At 33.9% G+C, this 15,327-nt stretch overlaps 1 protein-coding gene across 1 annotated transcript in view; it reads right to left on the reverse strand.

The window, feature by feature from the left end:
* The window catches only part of WSCD2 (WSC domain containing 2), a 344,950-nt gene that overhangs the window by 280,921 nt on the left and 48,702 nt on the right, over positions 1-15,327 (reverse strand). The gene's annotated exons all lie outside the window — the stretch shown is intronic.

Consider the following 15,327-nt stretch of genomic DNA (forward strand, 5'->3'; position numbering starts at 1 on the left):
ATTTGTTGCATTCTTTTGAAAATGATAAACAAGTCTCTTTAAAGGGACACTGTAACCAAAAATTTTCTTTCGTGATTCAGATTGAGCATGAAATTTTAAGCAACTTTCAAATTTACTCCTATTATCAAATTTTCTTAATTCACTTGGTATCTTTATTTGAAATGCAAGAATGTAAGTTTAGATGCCGGACCATTTTTGGTGAACAACCTGGGTTGTCCTTGCTGATTGGTGGATAAATGAATCCACCAATAAAAAAGTGCTGTCCAGAGTACTGAAACCAAAAAAAAGCTTAGATGCCTTCTTTTTCAAATAATGATAGCAAGAGAACGAAAAATTGATAATAGGAGTAAATTAGAAAGTTGCTTAAAATTGCATGCTCTTTCTGAATTACAAAAGAAAAAATTTGGGTTCAGTGTCCCTTTAATGAAAAACTCACAAACCAACCCATATGTGAAACCAAAAAAATGAAAAAAAATTGTTGAACCATTTATTTTATTTAAAGGGACACTAAACCCAAACATTTTCTTTCATGATTTAGGTAGAGAATATAATTTTAAACAACATTCCAATTTACTTCTATTATCTAATTTGCTTCATTCTTAAGATATTCTTTGTTGAATAAATAGCAATGCACATGGGTGAGCCAATCACATGAGGCAGCTATGTGCAGCCACCAACCGGCAGCTTCCGAGCCTATCTAGATATGCTTTTCAGCAAAGGATATCAAGAGAATTAAGCAAATTAGATAATAGAAGTAAATTAGAAAGTTGTTGAAAATCACTTGTTCTTTCTAAATCATGAAAGAAAAAATGTGGGTTTTATGTCCCTTTAAAAGGACATAAAACCCAAATATTTTCTTTCATGATTCATATAAAACATAACATTTTAAAAACTTTCCAATTTACTTATATTTTAAATCATCCTTTGTTGAAAAGCAGGGATTTAAGCTCAGGAGTGTGCACATGTTTTTAGCCCTATATGGCAGCAGTGTGCAACAATGTTATACATAAGCAAGAGCACTAGATGGCAGCACTATTTCCTGTTATGTAAGGCTTTAGGCATGTGCACACTAGCTATCTGGATATCTCTTCAAGAATAACATAAGAACGAACCAATTTCGATAATAGAAGTAAACTGAAAACTTTTTTAAAAATGTATTCTCTATCTTAATAATGAAAGAAAAATGTTGGGTCTCATGTCCCTTTAAACACTGCATACATTTTAAAAGCATAGTACTGAAGTTATTTCCTGCCTTTCTCTAGTGTTTGCACATGTGCAGTAACTCTCCTTTACCTGTAGTGAAACCTAGTTTCCAACATGGCTGCACCCTTAGAGGGAGGTGCAAAAAATGGCCAGAAAGGCTTTTTCTGCAGACAGAAACACAATCTTTAAAGCATTATTAACCCTAAAATGTTTTACAAATTTTAAAGGTCAATAGTTTGTTGTTGATGTATCTTTTTATAAATAGCTTAAATTCCAGATGTTTGGTATCAAAGCAAATTATTAATTTGTAGAAGAACGCTGCTAACTGTCTATGAAGGTATACTAAAAAGTCTGTAAACTTGAACACACTGTAGCAGGGTGCTGGCACTAGAAAAACGAGCTGGAACAAGCTCAGAAACTGTGCACATGAAAAAGAATAATTGCTGCACTCAAAAATAAAAGTAAAAATACAAAATTTAAATCCAAGCTACATTAAAACGTATTACATTGGGATGGGAAAGATAGATCTTACGCGTTTCACGCCTGGTTACGGAGCTTACTCAAAGATGGTTTCACATATGTCAGTGGTCTCTCTATATACACAGCTGCATTAAACAAGTATTTAGTCATTTAAAGTAACAGTCACCAGAACAACCGCAGATAAAAAGAAATCATTCCAATTGTTTAAAACATATATAAAGTGAAAAAGGATTAAAGTAACTCCATGTCATAATTCAACTGATGATACATAATAGTTAATAAGGGATACAAATTATTATGTTAAGTATTATACAAATTACTTTGAAATAGCATCAGTATGTTATGTCTACAATCAACAGATCACATTATTGTTGTTGCTACATTGTTACAATAAAAAAGGCACTATCCTATTTAATAAATTTAAATAATGCATAAAAATCTAAGAATATGTAGGTATTTATACAAAAAGTGGATCAAGTCACAAAGTAGCTTATGTCCCATTCTTTTATCATACCACTAGGGGCCCTTGTCTGTAATTTATAATCCCAATACAATTCTTTTTTTCTCCAATATCTTATATATTCCCTCCCCTAGGAGGTAAGATCACTTTATCTATGATATTTACCAAAATGTTGTGTACATTAGTCAGATGATAAGTTATAACCATTAAAATGAGTTGCTACTGCAGAATTTTATTGAAGTTTTTTTATGTCTCGCATATGCTCACCTATCCTGCTTCTTAATGGTCTACTGGTCTGATCTGTATATTTCTTGTGGCAAAAACCACACTCCAAGAGATAGACAACACATGTTGTGCTGCAATTGGCATAAAACTTTATATTAAATTGTTCACCTGTATTCGTGCTATTAAAAACTGTTCCTCTCTTCAAAAGACTGAATGTGTTGCGCAAATTCGTTCCACATCTGTAATTGCCATAGGCCTTAAGCCAAGAAGAGCCCATGACAGATGGACTGCCCACGACACTAGGTGCCAGTTGGGCTGCCAAAGTAAGTGGATCTACATTTCTCAATCTCATTGCACAAGGCCTCATCTCCTTTCAAAAGATGTCAATTCTGTCTCAATATCTGACAAATATTATGATATTGTTGAGTATATTCAGTGGTAAGTATCACATTCCCTGTAAAGTCTTATAATACAGTGAATGTGATAATTACCACTGAGTATACTCGACAATTACTTTGGCAGCCCAACTTGTTACGGGCTCTTGTTGGCTTAAAGGGCCAGTAAACATAGAAAATAATGTTACATAATTATGCACATAGTGCAGAATTATATAACATTATATTAGTGCTAGCTTTATGCAACCTAATATTGCCTGTGAACTTTTATTAAAAAACAGTGTTTTCCAGACCCACTCTCTGTGCTCTACTGAGCGGGTTTGTTTTTTACACTGAGCGCATCTGGCCAGCTGTCACAGTCCGGCCCGATCGCGCCATTACACTCAGTGCAGCTCGCTCCTGCTCTGTCTGAGTGCAATGGCGCGATCGGGCCGGGCTGTGACTAGACAGCTGGCCAGATGCGCTCAGTGTAAAAAACAGACCCGCTCAGTAGAGGACAGAGAGCGGGTCTGGAAAACACTGTTTTTTAATAAAAGTTCACAGGCAATATTAGGTTGTATAAAGCTAACACTAATATAATGTTATATAATTCTGCACTATGTGCAGAATTATATAACATTATTTTCTATGTTTACTGGCCCTTTAAGGCCTATGGTAATTACAGATGTGGAAAGAACCTATAGCGTTTACTTTCAGCTATGTGCGGTAAACCTGTAATTTGCAAAACACTCGTAATCTGGTCCATTTAGTTTAGCACAAGTAACAGTACTTTCTTTTACTTTGCTTATTTTAGTCACAATGTTGGTTATTATCATTTCTGTCATTTATTTATAAAGTGCATATGTTATTCCCCCATTAATATTAATTAATATAGTAATATTAAAGTATACAACTTTGGAGTACAATAATCAGGGTACTTGAGTCACTGTTAGCTATAAACCGATCACATGAACAGGTAAACTAGTGAATTTATAATCTAATGGATGTTATATTGTTTATATTGTAATTATACAATGATAGTATATGAAAAAGGAAATGGTTAAATGCAAACTGGATATTGTTTATCCACCCACTTGGAGAAATGATCATGTGATGTAATTTTGTGATGGATTTTATGTAAGCACATCCCATATCATCAAGTGTACAGCACAGTTTATTCTATTGTCTCAGTATTAAAATTTGTGTCTCCAAATGTTATGTAAAAAAACACTGTTTCCCCTGTATAAGTGCCAGGTGCTAATAATCTCTTTAAGAGATGGCTTACATAGAGTCCGGAAATGTTTGTACATTCTCAATAAATAAAACAAAATATTTTAGAATGTCCTTGAGACTAGGTTACTGTATTGTATGTGTTACTAAAATATTTTGCTTTTTAACCCCTTATGTGCTGAGCCATTTCACACCACTGTGCTGAGCTATTTTAGTTTTAATAACGTTGATCTGCACGTGGGACTCCCACAAGCCTTTAGTCAAATAAATGCACCTTTATTAATACTAAGTTATCACTAATATCACAGTGATCACCTCACTATAAAACCTATAAAGGGATTTTATGTTACAAAGGGGCTTCTGATCTTTAAAACACTGGGTCTTTATCCGCACTTAAAGGATTAACACCTTTGGAAAGTGCAGAAGCTTTACAGAGACACACAAATACACACACACAAACACTCAGATACACACACACACTCAGATACACACACACATACACTCTCAAACGCACACCCACAAACTCAAATACACACACACACATACACACACAATCAGACACTTACACACACTCATATTCACACACTCAAATACACACACATACACACACACTTAGATACACACTCACACTCAGATACACACACTCACTCACACACACTCAGATACCCACACACTCTCCCACACACACACACACACACACGCACATACACACATACACGTGCAGATACACACATAAACACATACAACAATATACTCAAAAATGGAATGTGTAATAACAAAGTTCACTTTTGATCATATGTGCAATAAGCTCCTACTACAAACTATCACTATGATAACTATTTTTGTGTGCATAACATACCATCCATATGCTGTATACATATCCACACTGACATCTTGGGTCTGCTCCGAGAGCTGTCTATGACGTGTATTCTGTATTGCATATAGGGTTGATGCAATTTGCTGTGTCTCTGATGTAATACGATTCATAGCCAGTACTATGAGCAGACTCAAGCTGTCAGTCTTTAAACAGCTTACAAACGGATGCTCTATATACAACATTCACAGTAAATGTCATCACAAAGAAACAGCATTAGCTTTTAATAGAAACATTTTTGCCAATACAAGTGTGTGAAAAAAATGCTTTAGATCAATCACTATTTCCATGGAAATCTGATTACTAACAATATACTGTAGTTATAATTTAACGAAAGTACAATTTCTAATGCTTACATTTATGCTATTTTTAATAAAGAAATTAAATAAATAATATAAATAAGCAATTCATAAATAAACCAATAAACTATTTTTAATGTATTGTATTATCACATTTATAGCACATAGTTGCCATCTACAAACACTGTGGACTCAAACCTCCTACACATAACCTTTAAACAATTAGGTATAACATTTTTGTTTTTCTAACAAAGCCAGTTGTGTGGGAGCACAATAAGAAATAGTGATGCAAGTGGATCTAACAACCGGCTATTATTTAAACATGAAAAATAGAAGAATACATTTATGCTTTGGACTTTACAGTTGTCTCGAAATAAGAAAGATTCCCTTGTAGGATCTTAAGCAATGATTAGTTACGGATGAATTAACTATTGTCTGGAAATGTATAATTACATTATTTACAGTAATTTAGTTAAAATATGGGGAAATGGGGAAATATCTACAGATAATATACTGCAAAGTTATTTTTACTTTGCAGAAGTAACATTTATTATATTACAGTGTCAAATTGTTTGATTCCTCTTTATAAATGCATTGAGTTTTCAATTCTGATCACTAAGAGACAGTGTAATTGAAGGTAAGGGTAATGATAGATAGATAGATAGATGATAGATAGATAGATAGATAGATAGATAGATAGATAGATAGATAGACAGATAGATAGATTCCTAATGTATATGTATGCATCTGCATGTGTCTGTGTGTCTTTGCGTTATCTGCAGCCAAATCCCTCCTACAAACATCAGTCCCCAGTCAAAAAACGCCAATCTTGTATGCTTACCCAAAAGACCTCTTTCCACTACAAAATCCATACATACTTTATCAGCCAATCATAAAATTTATATCCGTATACAGTCTGAATCTTGCACATGCTCAGTAGGAGCTGGGGACTCAAAAATAGTGCATTTAATTGATTATGCACATTTTGATAAAGGAAGTAAATTGTAAAGTTTATTTTTTTATTGCATGCTCTATCTGAATCATAAAAGTTTAACTTTGAATTTAGTGTCCCTTTAATTCAAAGTTAACCAATATTTTTTTTAAAAGTCAAACAATTCTTACAAGCAACTTGCTTCTTTTAACCCTGATTACATAAATGCTTAATTAATTATGCAAAAGCATTTAAATTAAGTAAAAAAAAATTGTAATAGGCTCTAGGAGGATTGCTGTAATTAGTCTAAGCTGGAAGGTGATAATGATAAGATGTAGATATTATAAAATAGCCCAGTTTTTGGGTTAATATTAGGATCAATGGTTTTAAGAATTAACATAGGAAAATTGGTCAGAAAAGAAGCTTAGAAATGTTTAACAAAGTCTCAACATATGATGAATTTGTGTATTCAGATTTCAATTTTTAATATAAAATAAATGTGAAATCCAGCCTAGGAATTATATAATATTATTGCACTCAAAATAGACCCATTAATAGGCAAAAGAGAATAAAGATCAACCTATTTGCTCTTTGCTTTTATATTTCCCAGAAGTAAGATAGCTTGTAGAGCGTAGTAATGATTTATGAAAGAAATACATTTGTTCACCTGAAGATAATATTAATGTTGACCTTAACCATATTAACTAGATATTATTAATGCATATCAATATATTATTTTAAAGCCATCCATTTTAGGTACTCTCTGATAAAATGAAGGGTTATACTTCATTGCTTCCAGTTATTCTCCTCACTCATGAAATAAAAAAGGTTTCTAAAGGTCAGCAGATGTTGTCCATGATAAAGCTTAGAATCTTAAGCACATAATATGGAATTGCTCTTTAATGCAAGTAGCTGTGGCATTAACTATGACAAACAACCCCTTTATGGTGAATGTCAGTTTATTTTGTATATATTAAAGGGCAAACTAAACCCACATTTTTCCTTTAATGATTCAGATATAGCATGCAATTTTAAGCAACTTTCTATTTTACTCCTATTATCAATATTTATTTGTTCTCTTGCTATCTTTATTTAAAAAACATGATTGTAAAGCGTAGGAGCCGGCCCATTTTTGGTTTAGAGCCTGGGTTACACTTTCTTATTGGTTGCTAAATTTAGCCACCAATAAGCAAGTGCTATCCAGGGTGCTGAACCTAAAATGGACAAGCTCCTAAGCTTTATATTCCTGCTTTTTAAATAAAGATAGCAAGAGAACAAAGAAACATTGATAAAAGGAGTAAATTAGAAAGTTGCTTAAAATTGCATTCTCTATTTGAATCATGAAAGAAAAAAATGGGTTTAGTATCCCTTTAAGCTTTATCAAAACATATTTTATTGACACGTAATACCAATATAAAACATTATTCCTGAACACAAAACATGAATGGATCATTAGAAAGTTGAAGAACGAACTGTAGGTGACAGTTACAGCTGTGCTCCCTTTAGACCCAGATCCACCACAGTTAACAGCACGGATAAGGTGGTAAGGCAACCATTCTGGTCTACATGTAATGGGAGAGACGTGCAGCCTTGTAAGGATGGGATGCACACACTTACTAATCCTATTTAATAACTTGCTGTGATTGGTCTATTCCACTCAAGATGTCATACTCCTCCCTCTTTCTATGGGCAGACAAAGGGTGTTTGTCAAATGTCTCTACTAGTACTGTGAGCAAAATAAAAAATGTGACAACTACATTTTATACTCATGATCTATAGTTTGTATCTCTTTCAAGATGGATTAGCTCAATATTAGAAGAAATACTATGCCCTTAATAATACCAGTCATGCCAGTGAAATACCAGTGATGCAGCAACGCATAATACACAACAAACAAAAATCCACGCTTTTTTGGATGACTCTGTTTTTCCATGGTTTGGAATTAGACCATTGTATCAGAGGTTAATTGCTGTGGACACCTCACATATGTCCAGGAATAGAAAAACTGCATGTTTTTATGGTGATTGACAGGTTATTCTTACTTACCATCTGGTAACAAATCTTTACTTGTCATTTTAAATCAATATAATGAGTTGTACCAGCTAAGCTTAAGAATGAGTTCTGCTTTTTTCTACTCACACCCCCACTACTTTGTTTTGAGAATGATTAACCATCAGAGAATGATTAACCACAGTGACTTTGAATGTAAATTAAAAATAAAATTTAAAAACAGAATAGGATAAGTATACTTTTAGTGAGCTCATCTTCATATGGACAAGAAATAAATACATTAAAAATATTACTGTACTGACTATAAGCCAGATGTAAAGACCCCCTTTGTGGAACAAATATGTTGCTGTAAATACTTGCTGCAACTTTGCAACTGCTCGAAAATAGCAGAAGCCGTAGATAAGTAATTGCCCCTTGTCAAAGTCAATTCTGCTCCATTGGTATTAAGTTTATTGCAACCATTTACAATTTGATGCATAGTTCTACTGTCAAGGGTAACAACATCACAAAAGCTCCTTAAAAAATAAATCCTCTATAAAACACTCTAACATGTATGAAAAAAGCTTGTCAGCTTTGATATAGCAAGACACTACATGAAGCTAACTACTTTACAAGGGCAATCAAATGTTTTTTTGTTTTTTTTTATTCTGCACACTGATTTCAGTTTTAAGTGGAAAATGAAGACCCCCATCACCAGAAAGCTCAAGAAAACCCACAGTCAACTTCTTGTTGGCGTCTGCAAGATTGTTTAGACAAATCTAATTTTTGCAATTCCTAAGTGTTGCATTTTTTTTATTTTTTTATTTTAATAAACTGCCCTGAAAGAGAATAGAAAGTATCCTGAAGACTTCAGATATCTGACACATGTACATGGTACATAGTGTCTGCATGATCAGTACAGGAGATCATTTATATTTGTCTTTAATTGTAGACTGCAAAAAAGAAAGGAAAACAACCCAAAAGGCTATTCAATTGGTGTATCTCTGGACTGCAAAACAATGCATATTGTTTTTAACAAAATGGCAGGTTTCCATATTTAAAATAAAGCATTTATTTTGTAAGAAGGTCACATGTCAATAATGTACTTTATTTTACTTCTTTATTTTGCATTTATAGCTCTGATGTCCCTATAACTTTCCCTTCTTTGTTCACCTCATACGCTAATCCCTCCTTACAGATAGGTTTTCTTTTTCAGTATTCACACAGCTTGTGCTATACCTGCAGTATACTCATCCTGCCCCGGCTCTGTCTGCAATATATTCCCTGTACTAGAATACATCACCAGCTGTATGTCCATTCTGCTATTTTTTTCTGCCTTACAAACTCCTGTCACCTTTGCAACACGTTCATATCAGCCTCCTGCTGGTCTCTCCTGCAAAGCAAAGGTATCCCCTGCTGTGTCCTCACTCTGCTGCTCTTCCTTCATGCTGCACATATGTATTTATGTTGCCCTTGCCCTTTTCTGTTACACACTACTGTTGTCCAACTGACATAAATACAGATTTATAACAAAAGAAAAAACAAAATGAATAGAATGTAAGAGCTTTTTTTGGTCTGAAAGCAGAACTGTAGAAATTCTCAGTATCAATTATGGTGCTTTCTACTGTTTGCAATAAAATTGGGGTTTCGATTATAACAATGAAATGCACAGAAAAGAGTAAGAGGTCTGATTATTAAAGGGACTGTACACTGTAAAAAATATGTTCCCTTAATGTATTTCCAATGACTTGTTATACCAGCTGCAGAGTATAGAATGTATGAGAAATGACATTTTCAAGTATATTTCTGTATATGAAACTGCTGGTTTTGTGCTTTGAAACCACAGCCTATTGAAATGAGCTGAGCTTGCTTGTAAAATGAGATCTCATTTGTTATCACTTTGTGTACACACACTTGCTTTCTTATCTTATATCTGTTTGTAAACCAAAGCCCAATATTTAGAGAGAACAATGGAAAGTTATAATTTACTTAGTTATCTCTTCTATACCCCACCAGGAGTGTAATTTCTTCAACTTTCTGTGTTTACATTGCCTATGAATAGCCTAGACTTAAGTATATAAACTTTCAGTATAGGTGGGGACTCCACAGGCTAAATCAGCTATTTCAAATGCTGAAATAAGGGTAAACTAGCTTATTGTAAAAATGTTATATGCTCCAACAGGGAAAATGGATAATTGGGAACAAATTAAAGGGGATAAACTGTTTGGGTACACTGTCCCTTTAATTTCAGGATGTTTTTGTGCTGTGGCAAATAATGCAATAACACTTAGTAATATCAAATAGTAGCATCATAAATTGTATCCAATATGCAAACAGAAGCTTTAAATAAACTGTACTGTACATGAATGTGTTGAAGCCAGTTTTGGAAGCCAATAAACCAAACCCTAGCATAAACCATAAACCTAACTATGTGAAACATTATTTTAGAAGATCCTAGTCCACAAATCAAAGTAGCATATTGTGCAAATACTTATTCTATTTAGTACTCAAAAGTATATACCATTGTTAAATGCACTGTGAAAAAATTGCTCCTGTGTAGTGTTCCATATACCTTCTCATTTCTGAGCCTATCTAGGTATGCTCTTCAACAAAGGATATTTTTTCTTTTTTTTTTTCAAAATTGTATGCTCTGTATAAATCATGAAAGAAACACTATGAGTTTGCCCCTTTGAAGAACCATATGTTAGATAGCGAGATATGATATGGTTTTCCAGTGGCTTCCCACTACATAAAAAGAATTTGACAGAGGTATTCTAATTCATCAAATACATTTTTAAGGTATTTTTTCAAAAGCTTTTTCAACTTTTCTAATTTAACAACCTTCACACTTAAAAATGTCCAAAATCCAAGGATATTAATTTATGATTGCAATTAAATATCTGGATGCTTTAAACATGTTAATGATAAAATTAAACAAATTGCTAATTACAAATAATGATAACAATTGTTAATGACACTTTTCCTGTGCCTTGATATTATTTCTAAAGTGAGAAAATAGACATAAATAACTTTAGCAATCATTATAAATGTTGAGTTACGCAAATGACCTATTTTACATTTACACAGATCAGTTATAGGCAAGAAAACAGGACAAGTAAATGTTCAGTATTGATAATGGCAGTGTGTAATGAAACTTTATTAAAATGGTTCTACATTTCATATAAAAAAATAGCAGCATTTAAAGATTTTGATTTGTTTAGCCTCAAAAAGTTTGAGGTAAGAATTTAACTTCAAACTAATACAGCTGTATTTGTTGTAAACTTCCTGTTGATTCATTGGCTGTTGAGTTTAACTGCTATGGCTCATTGGCTGACGATGAACATTTCTACAGCTAATGGGCCTTAGCAGGAACTGCACATCTGATACAGCTATATTAGTTTAAAGTCACATTTAAACAGCTTTTACCTAACATTTTTTATGGAAAATATTTACAGTGTTTCTTTAACTACTACAATTACTACTAATAATATCAAGGTTTTAAATTTTAAAACCACTACAAAAAAGTCACATGACACTTTAATAACTCTTCTAGTCAAAACAAATAGACCCCTTGTTTCACAAGTCCTTCTTTAATTATGAAGAAAGTAGAGAGGGCTAGCGCAGCTCCAGGTTCATCCGAACAAACAAACAATTCCAGTACAAAGGCAGCAGCAATGGCATCAGACGGCTAAAGACCAGACGGTATACGTCACACTAAGCAGCGTGGTGCAGGCCAATCATAGGAAAGGGCTGAGCAAGCTCACAAAAAATGTAGACAAATTGGCAGCACTCCAGGGATTCGTAAGATAAAATTCAATTTTTATTGCGGCTTCTTAAAAAATACACACACAATATACATGGAGGAAGGAGGCGTGTCCTTACATGTTTCATGCCGTGCGGCACTTAATCATAGGATAGTTCGATACATGTTAACCCTGCAATATATACTGACCACCTCCAATCACCAACCTACCTATCAGTAGTCATGGAGATGAATCAGGACACAGACAGAGACACACCTCCAAGGTAAAAACAGTTATGTAAAACAGAAATGTCAAATAAAATACTTAACAAACTCTAACAATAGATGACCTAAAAAAATACAAAATGCAGAGAAATATATGCTAACAGGGTGCGATCTTACTGAACTTTTGCATGTAAGTGCATATATCGGATGCAATTGAAAAATAAGGATATGTTAATGGCACTATATATAATGGCTAGTCCTATAAGAAACAATGTACAAGTTAAAGGGATGAGAACGGTAAGTTACATATATTGACTATATCATTAATAGGGATGGGCGAATGTTTCGCAACATTCGAAAAACGGCACGAATTTTAACACATTCGTTCGTTCGAATCGAATTTCGAATGTTTACATAACATTCTAACATTCGATTTTCGAATGTTCGGTTTCGAATTTTACGATTACATTCGAAAATATTCGAATTCGAAAAATTCGAATTTAGATTGTAATAGTATTTCTAATGCTTTTTCTTTAAATGTAATATTCGAATTATGCAATATTCGAATTCGAAAAATTCGAATTTAGATTGTAATAGTATTTCTAATGCTTTTTCTTTAAATGTAATATTCGAATTATGCAATACGTGTATTCGAATTCGAAAAATTCGAATTTAGATTGTAATAGTATTTCTAATGCTTTTTCTTTAAATGTAATATTCGAATTATGCAATATTCGAATTCGAAAATTTCGAATTTAGAGTGTAATAGTATTTCTAATGCTTTTTCTTTAAATGTAATATTCGAATTATGCAATATTCGAATTAGAAAAATTCGAATTTAGATTGTAATAGTATTTCTAATGCTTTTTCTTTAAATGTAATATTCGAATTATGCAATACGTGTATTCGAATTCGAAAAATTCAAATTTAGATTGTAATAGTATTTCTAATGCTTTTTCTTTAAATGTAATATTCGAATTATGCAATATGTGTATTCGAATTCGAAAAATTCGAATTTAGATTGTAATAGTATTTCTAATGCTTTTAAATGTAATATTCGAATTATGCAATATTCGAATTCGAAAAGTTCGAATTTATATTCAAATTCGAAAAATTCGAATTTATATTCGAATTTGAAAAATTCGAATTTCGAATGTAGACATTCGATATAATTATAAACATTCGAATTCGAAAGTGACATTCGAAAACTGCAAATAACATTCGATTTTCGAATTTTTAAGAATATTCGTTCTTATCGACATTCGAATTTAGAATTCGAATTTCAGTAATAACATTCGTTCTACATTCGAAATTCGAAAATTTGCACATTTGCCCATCCCTAATCATTAACCATTATAGATTATTAAGAAGATGAACATAATATCCCATGTGGCCACTTAAATTGACCATATCGCACAAGAAAATTATTTGTATAATAGAGGCAAAAAGCTATATATATGTCAAGATATGCGTAATATCAGAAACATTCAAAAATATAGATGTACAAATAAATCATTTACAATGTGCCTGAAAAAAATCGACCATCTCAGGAACATGTAAAAGGTCATATGTGAAAGTCAAAACGTAATAATCATGGAACTCAACCTACAAAGAAACTTATGTCCCACTCTTTATTCATCCCCAATGGTTCCCTTGTCTTCAATTTAAATATCCAATATAACTCTTTCTTTGTAAGGATGTTATATCTATTTCCACCCCTAAGTGGTTGTTTTGCTATATCTATCACCTTACTGCTGAACTTGGATTCATGGATAAAATGTCTGGCTACACTAGAATGTTTGTCATAGTTCTTGATGTCCCTCTTGTGTTCTCCTATTCTGGCCCTCAGACATCGTGATGTTTGGCCAACGTACTGGGCATGACACAAATCACACTCCAAAAGATACACCACAAAATTGGTGGCACAATTAGCATAATGCTCAATTTTAAAATCAGCATTAGTAACAGTACTCTGGAAAGTGCTTCTTTAAATATGGTTAGACTAAAATTTTACATCTTAAAATGATTCTTTTGCACTTAATTAATGCAAAACCCCACTAAAAAAACTGAATATGTAAAGGAATTGTGTCTTAAAGGGACATTACACACTAAATTCATTTAATGCACCTTACTCTAATTATTGGTGCTACCATTTTGGAACCTAGATATCACTTGCTGCCCAAGTGCAAATGTTTTAAACATGCAGGGCCGGACTGGGAAATCAGACCAGCCCTGGAAATTTGTATAGACTGGCCCAGCCCCACCCTCTCCAGCCAAGCCCCGTCCCCTCCAGCCCAGCCCTGAATTTTATTCAGCATAGGATTAAACTCCATCCATAAAGTCAATGTTTTAGCATGAAATACCAATGTATTTATTTATAAATGTGCATATTTACAACACTGAAATCTATACACCAACATTTGAAATCATAAGTGAAATCGTAAGTTTGTGAGAGCTCCTGTGTATTACCTGGCTGTCTGACGTCCCTCCTGGTTCCTGATCTCTGGCTTGTTCCTGATTCTGCTGTTCTCCTTGTTCCTAATTCCGGCTCACCTGACTACCAGCTCTGGTTTTGATTCCTGGCTTGTTATTTGACTTGTGGATTTTTTATTATTTTTTGCTATTAATAAAGGTGTGATTATTTTTGCACTTCTCGTCTCCTGGCACCCTGACACCCACCCAATCCATTTTAAGATACATATTGGGGAAACAATTGCGACACCTTACATACCTTGTTTAGATGAAAATATTCGGCGTTCTATGGCATCCGTAATCACTGTGCGTGTTAGAGCTTCAGAAATACCCGCGATAATACCATTGGTAGTGACGTTATCATGATTGTTACAAAAGCAGAGTTTACGGCTGTTATACAAACACAGCGATTGCAGATGATCTAATTATTTAACCCAATATGGGCAGATCTGTACGGAGGTGATGGGCGGTGATGTAAGCAGTGATGCGGCTACTAGCCGAGTGGCAGGGGAGACAGTTCTCCATGGGGACAGCGACCAAATAAGTTACAACACTGGAGCTCTGCAAAGGAGGCTATGGTTTGTGGCTGCTCCCCGTAGCTGTGGCGTCTGGGTTACAGAGTTAGTGTTACCTTCAGCTGTCACCTTGTAATACCCCTGCACTGTACACTAGCACGACTTCCCCTCAGCTACATCAGGGACCCCTGCACCACTGACAGCACAGGAACAGTGGCTGGCAGCATCCAGCCCACCAGGGAAGGGGGCATGTTTCTGATGGGCGGAGATAACAACACACGCCCCGCCACACTACACCGCTTTCACTG

Source organism: Bombina bombina, chromosome 2 (genome assembly GCF_027579735.1).
Source record: "Bombina bombina isolate aBomBom1 chromosome 2, aBomBom1.pri, whole genome shotgun sequence".
Classification (NCBI taxonomy): Eukaryota; Metazoa; Chordata; class Amphibia; order Anura; family Bombinatoridae; genus Bombina; species Bombina bombina.